The sequence below is a fragment of the Micromys minutus genome (genome assembly GCF_963924665.1).
Source record: "Micromys minutus genome assembly, chromosome: 18".
NCBI classification, from domain to species: domain Eukaryota; kingdom Metazoa; phylum Chordata; class Mammalia; order Rodentia; family Muridae; genus Micromys; species Micromys minutus.
This window is the reverse complement of record NC_137953.1, coordinates 15,729,218-15,736,947: the sequence shown is the minus strand read 5'-3', so window position 1 is coordinate 15,736,947 and position 7,730 is coordinate 15,729,218.

The following is a 7,730-nucleotide window of genomic DNA, read 5'->3' as shown; positions in this document are numbered from 1 at the left end:
TTAGTCACTCTTTCCTCCATAGCTACAGGAGGCCAGCTAGAGACTGCATCATCACAAAGTTACCCACTGAATCTAAAAAAAAAAAAAATTGTGAAAAATTAGTAGAGAATAAGAAAGTACATTAAATGATTTTAAGATCCATATAATAAAAAATCCCCATTACAGAGTATTTCTTGATATAGAATAAAAAGTGTGTATTTACCACCAACCAACTGCTTTTTTCCTTTGTCCTGGAACCTTGCCTTTAATGTGGATTACTGCTTCAGTGATAGGTGATAAGGACAGCTTCTCCCTATTTTATTTCACCTCCTGTATGCTGAGCACGCTACAGAACAGGGAAGGACATTTTAAGAGGCAGGGAAATAAGATAAAAGAAATATCTGTGCAAATGTTGCTGGCTTCATATTTTGTTTTTTTTGGTTTTTTTTTTTTTTTTGGTTAGTTTGAAATTGACTTCTTTTTTTTGTGATTTCAGAAACCATTTATTTTAAAATAATACAGACTAAAGATACCGTAAACATTTTTATGTATATTAAACATGTCTAATCCTTTTTCAAAAATATGATGCTTTAAACCCCAGTTTCAATTTTATACAGATTAGCTGAAATATGTGGGGCAGGGTCATATAAAATTTGACATTAAGAGAAAATGTAGAAAACAGAGTGGTGATAATTAGTTAAAAACCAAGTATAACCACATCTTAAAAGACATTGAAATAAAAAACACAGTCTCCAATATCATATGGACACAATGATATGCCAAAACAGTTACAACAATGTCTAATGATTGAAGAGCTCTTGGAGATATCTATTTAATATTTTTTTTACTTATTATAGTTTTTAATATTTTCAGAATTACCACAAAATACATCACAGTCATTAATCTTTTGTAATTTTTTAAATATTCCCATTAAAATTGATACCTTTATTTTCTAGAAATGATAATTTTATTGTTTTTCTTTGTTGATGTGAAGGTCTTCCTCAAATGCTTAATCCTTCCATATTTCTTTGCTGTTCAGGAGTGTGGATTATTACTGATGATAATTTTGGCTTTATCCAAATCATGATGACTGAATGTTCTGTTTATATTTAAGTATCAGAGACTTAACTTAGAGTTTTGAGTTTGTATCTTGAATTAGCTGTTAGCTTTGCAAGCTTTGTTAACTTTTGTTTTTTTTTTATTTTTTAAACGACTTTATTTTGCAAAACAAAGATAAATGTACAGATTTTAAACATTTTTTGCTTAAAATTATACATTTTTGTCAGTACTGTTTTTTCAGACATTAAAATAAATTTTACATAAAACCATGTGAATATGTTTTTTGGACAGTAATTGATTTTTTTCAAGGGCTTGACAGTATGCATTGAAAACCTACTAGTTGCAATAAGTGTAAAGTACATGCAAAACAAAATGCAACATGGAAATAGTCAAAGTCTTCTTGTTTTGTGAATATATGTATATTTTTTGTTTTCTTTATTTCTTGGACTTCATAGTCTGTGAGTTGTTTCTGGGGGAGTGCAAGCCTCTGGGGTTAGCATCCCACTATCAGTGACTGCATATTATGTCTGTTCTTTTGTGACTGGATTATCTCACTCAGGATGGTCTTCTCTAGTTGCAGCCATTTTCTTAAGAATTTGGTTAAGTCATTGTTTTTGGTGGCTGAGTAGTATTCCATTGTGTATAAGTACCACAATTTTTGTATCCATTCGTATTCTGAAGGACATCTGGGTTCCTTCCAGCTTCTGGCTATTATAAATAGAGCCACTATGAACATTGTGGTGCATATATCTTTGCCTCATATTTTGTTAAGTACTGGGTGTATAAGAACAGAACACTTCACTCTTACCTACTTTATTCTGGCTTCCTCTCCTGGCCAGTTGAAGCAGTGTTTGTAGTTGACAGACATCTGTGTTTGCTGCACCATATAAAGGATTGAGCAGTGATGTGTAATTTATAATAGGTAAGTTCTTTGTACACATGGAGGCATCTAGAAACTCCAGCACCTCAAATCCTTTCTTCATAATTCTGATGTTTCCTTTGGCATTTCTCAAAATATAGGCTAAGCTGGTTCTTAACTTTATCATCTGAAAATTTTATAAACCCACACATTATATAACACTATAGTCCTAATAAGAATTAATGGAAAAGAGATATAAAGATTTGAGGTCACAGTAAAACATTTTTTCTTTCATGGAGAATCAAAATAAACTTTATGAATTCCATGGGCTTAAACATTGATGCATAGAAGTCTGAATATCAAAATGTAAGTTTACTCCATTTCAAAAATAAACCAAGTCTTGCATCTTATATTGCCTATAACCCAGTGTGAATTCAAAGTGTTGAACATGCACTCTAGAGACTTTGACAGGTTCTGAGACACAGCTCTGGGAGAGAAAATGTTCAGTCTAAGGTGTGAAAAAGCTGGTGCTAGTTCAGGTGTCCCTGGACCTTCAATGAGGCTATGACCTTGAAATTTTCAAACTCTTGGACATCCAGGAGCCACTGGGAGTCATGTGGCATGACAGAGAAGATCCCTCTCCCCTGAACATATAGAGAGCAAACAAACTCAAGGGATAAGATTTTGCTTGCTAAAAATTCAAAAAAAAAAAACCTAAATTTCTTAACCCAAAAATATTAAGGCTTTGTTGTTTAAATGCTTGGTCTCCCTAACAGGAACACCTATAACAGTGTTCCTGAATTTTTAGCCCAAAATTTCAATGATTCTCTATTTAAATGTTTATTTTCTCCCTAGTGTTCATGCATTCTTACCTAAATTGTCTTAAAAATTCAATTGATTATGGGTTTCTAATTTAAAAATAATATTTAGTGTACTCCCACTGGTTATACAATTATGCTGATAACCATTTTTGATCCTTAATTAACAACTAATTTCTTTTTATAGACAAAATGTTACTGTGTATCATAGCTGCATAATTTCTTTCTCAGCTATCTAAAGCAAAATTAAAAGATGCATTTCAGATGTTCTTCAAGTGTACAATTACAGACTTAATACATACTGCCCACCCTATACAGACATCCACCTGTTGGGGTTGTAGTCCTCTGTTGTGAATACCCTACATGTTGATCTCTACAAAAGGAAAGGACTGTGCTTTTGCCAGAGATCAGAATAGGTCAATCCCCCCCATCTCGTTGGACCTTCCTGGGACAATGACTCTGCCTTCATCTAGACACCTCCTCTGACTAAAGACTTCTTAAGAGAGACTCTGAGATCCACAGATGACAAATAAGACCCACAGAAGTCAGACTTGGAACTTTCCAGCTACAGACAAACTCTATAGTCAAAGCCAAATGGCTATATAATTTGGGAAAATATATGACAATAATAGAAACATGATGTCTATATAGAGAAATCAGATGTTATTTAAAATTATGTTAGTATACTCTCCAACTATACAACCCACAGAACACTTAAGTGGTTCAATAATATCTTGCTTCCCAGCTCCCACCCCCTGTCACCCCTCTGGACAGTGTTGTGCTTTATTTTGATGCTTCTACCCACACGCAAAATTTTCACCACAAATGACAGTCACTCCACTGATGCCTCTCCTCTATAAAAAGGATGATTTGGGGGACATAAAACCTTGCCAGGCTATTTGGTAAGTTAGAGCTGATTGAGACCCAGAGACATGGTGGGCACACAGCTGAGGCTTAGGTGACTCCTAGCTCCTCACTGGGACATAGCTAGAGGCCAGACACTTTAACCAATATTATATCCTTCCCAGACATTCCTTTCTGCAAAATGTATTTAATATCAGGCCAACACTCTAATATTGGACATGATATATTATGTATCCATTGCCTATCATTAGCAATCAATAAGCTGTTTTGAACCATGGACTGCCTCCTGCATCAAGACCTACAATAATCGGTAGCATTGAGAAGGCATTTGTTTACAGAGCCACAAATAAAGCCGACATCAAGGCTACCTACACCAAGCTAAGTATGGTCACCCCACTTTTACCAACTTGAGCCACCCTTTCCCCAGACCCAGTCTAGAGATTATCCCCAGCCAACATGTCCCCAACTCCTATCTGAATCTTCTGTGACTGCCAGCATCACCTGGGTTTCTAAGTGTCTGATGACTCCATGGTTCAGTACTCATTGCAGGCCCAGGAAACCCCAAAACAGCTCCTTCTTTCCCATGTCTCAGACTCTGATTTCTCACCCCAGAGCAGTCCCTTAGCACTTCTCTATGACCATACTTTTTTTCCAAGAGACCAGAACCAATGGCAGAGCAGACCTGGACCTACACATTGAAATATTAATCAGCTCTTTAAACAAAGACATCATGAATTTTCTAGGCAAATGGATGGAACATAAATACATCATCCGGGGTGAAGTATCCTAGACCAAAAACTGTTCTGCATGAAGTGTACTCACATGTCAGTGGGTGTTAACCATAAAATACAGGATGTGCATGCATACGTGTGTGTATATATAGACATATGGACTTATAAGGTACTTTTCTTCTTTTGACACACTTGTGCAAGCTCAGGGGGTAGAGCACTTATCTGACTTGCACTAAGAACTGGGTCTATATCAGTGCTGCATAAATGTAGATGTGACACTAGGATCTCAGTGTTCGGGAATTGAGACAAGATCATCTTTACCTACATATTGTTCCAGGCTGTCCTGGGACACCCGAAGACCCTGCCTCAAAAGAAAAAAAAAATAATAGCCATTATTTTGGTACATACTGCTTCTGAAAACATGGTGAGTTTTGTAAAAGCTGCCAAAGTTCCTGCAAAAAATATGGTAAGCACCAGCCCCACAGTGACACTCCATGAATTGCAAGGACCCTGTGTCTGCCAACGGGAAGTGACCTTCAGACATGCAACACAGTGGGTATTATGGCAGCCTGAGTCTATGTTTGTGAAAAGGCTAAAACTGCAGAGAAGATTGTATTAAAGCAATAAGCAGAGAAAGAGCCAAATGATCAGTTCTAAGCTGATTGTGTTATAAAGACAGTAAAATGATGAGCAGTAACTCACAAGAAGAGAAGGAGTAACAGGAGAATGTGGTAGTAGAGAAGGAAAGAGAAAAAAAGAACATTGTTAAACATTGTTTATTATGTTTCTTCTTGTTCTGATAAAGAACCAAAAAATGCCTAGCAGTTTAAAAGACCCTTACATTAACTCTATAGCCAGAGCCTTGTTGGTTACTTTTTTTTTTTTTTTTTTTGTTTATGACATAAGAGAAGAATTCTATTTTTTGATACCAGTAGGCCTGTGCGAAAGGAGGGATATTTGGAACATAGAAAAGTTTCTCTGAACCCTGTATAATAACATTGCTTTGAAATTTTACCCCAAAAAATTTAAACACTCTCAACAGCTGAACAGCTGGAGATATCAAAAGGAAGATATGAAGCAGCCTGTGCTTTCACTTCTGCAATTCTGGGCGGTTTATATCTAGGCTTGAATCACTGAGAGAGGGGACACAAAATCATTTGAACAGTGATTAGTTGCAACAACTTCAGGCTGCAAACTGTTAATCTTAAGAGAAAACTGTGCCATAATCACTGTTGTTGACCCTCGATGGGACCTCAACTTTCAAGCTGCCAGCATCATAGATCAGGAACTGAGGAGATTTTTCTTGTTTCTGTGGGTACCAAGTTAACCATTGTAAATGTTCACACTTATTCGACATGTGATGGTTACACATTCTCCCACAGATGCAGCCAGAAAATAATGGTTCATCTGGATGTCACATTTGGCATCTAAGATTGGAAAACTGAAAACAAATCTCAACATGATTAATTTTGTTATAAGAAGATTTCCACTGAGGCCAAAGAGCACTGACTAATGGAAGTTGAATAAATTTCAACTGCTGTCTGCTTTACCTTTAAACTACAGCAATAACAACCCCATGAGATGAGTGGAAACACTCATGTCTGTGTGTGATCTGTGTGAGGCTGACTCCAGCACATGTTTAGACCTGATATATAGAAGTTATAGTCAGTGGGGTGTGTTCTGGGTTTGTGCATATAAGTCAAGGGTAGACACAGATGCAGGAATCATCAGGTTAGTAGCTTATTACAGCCCTGTAGTTCTCTTATATCTCCAATCAGAGTCATGGGACGTTTATTTGTGAGGAATATACTCTTCTTTGAACAGAGAACAGAAATTGTGAGCTACAGAATATTTACTTATCATGCTCTATGTAGAATTCCCTTGTTATGTTTTACTCATGAAAGGGTGTTTCAGATATGGTACAATTTTACACATTACATAAAGTGTTCTATGTACCTTTCATGGGTAGCTGTAAATGTGCTGGTAGCCCCACAAATACTTCTGTGTTATCCTGCTCTACTTGTTTGTGACACTGAATTATAATTACAACATATTCACCTTCTCTCTCCTTCCCATTTCCCCCAAATACATATCCTTTTTGTCTACTTCAAATTCTTGGCCTCTTTTTTAATTAATTGATTTTTATGAACTCATGCTTCTGTACACACACACACACACACACACACACACACACACACACAAGCACATGCACATGAAGACACACTCACAGGTACACACACACACACACACATAGACACATACACACACACATACACCCACACACACACAATCATTTACACACACCCATACACACACATACAAAAACTCAAATACACACAGAAACTCTCTCTCTCTCTCACACACACACACACACACACACACACACACACACACACAGTCGCACACACACTCACACACACAGAGTTTCTTACTGTGTACTATTATTGTATTTATGTTTTCAGGACTATGTTTCACCTTGGACATTCAGTTGCTGCAGTCTTCCCTAAGAAGGAGTACCTCTTCTGCATCCAGTTTTAGCTAATTCTCTACAGTACTTCTGTAGATGTAAAAGTTCATGGACTTTTGTCCATCCTGTTTGACATGCTCACTGCTGTCTTCTTTATTCAACTAGTCTTTGGATAATACTGTAATCGAGACTTTAAAGTATAGCTTGTGTCAGTTCTAGCAGACACAAGTTCACAGCACGTTCCCTGATCCTTTGGCTCAATCAGGCTTTCCACTTTCTCTTCATAAATGTTCCCCAAGCCTGGGTATGAGAACCAATGTATATGAATACACTTGGCCTGAACTTCACAAATAGCAGTGCAACTTCTGGCTCACAGTGATAGACAAAAGAGTAATTGAAAAATACTCTAAGTTTATGATTGAAAATATATTCTTTCACATATGTGAAACATTTGGAAAAAGGCTGAGGCACAACAAAAAGCAACTAAAGCACCCGAGTCTCACACTTCTGCTTTACTGGTGATTTTTGTTATGGTCTGTATCACTGTGTGAGGCCAGTCATAACTCTGCTGACAGTAATAACTTGCAATATCTTCAGACTCCACACTGTTGATGCTGAGAGTGAAATCTGTCCCTGATCCACTGCCACTGAACCTGGAGGGGATCCCAGAGATGGTCTGGGAAGCATACTTGATGAGAAGCCTGGGAGACTCATTTTGTTTTTGCTGATACCAGTGTAGGTAATTGCTAATACCCTGGCTCGCCCTGCAGGAAATAGTGACTTTATCTCCTGGAGTCACAGACAGGGTGGCTGGAGACTGAGTCATCACGATGTCCCCTCTGGAAACTGGAAAGATAGAAGAAATAGTAGTCAAACAAAACATGGAAAAATAAAGTCACTCCTATTGGACTTAGAAAAAAAGTTGTGTCAATTTTTTAAAAAGAAAGTCCAAT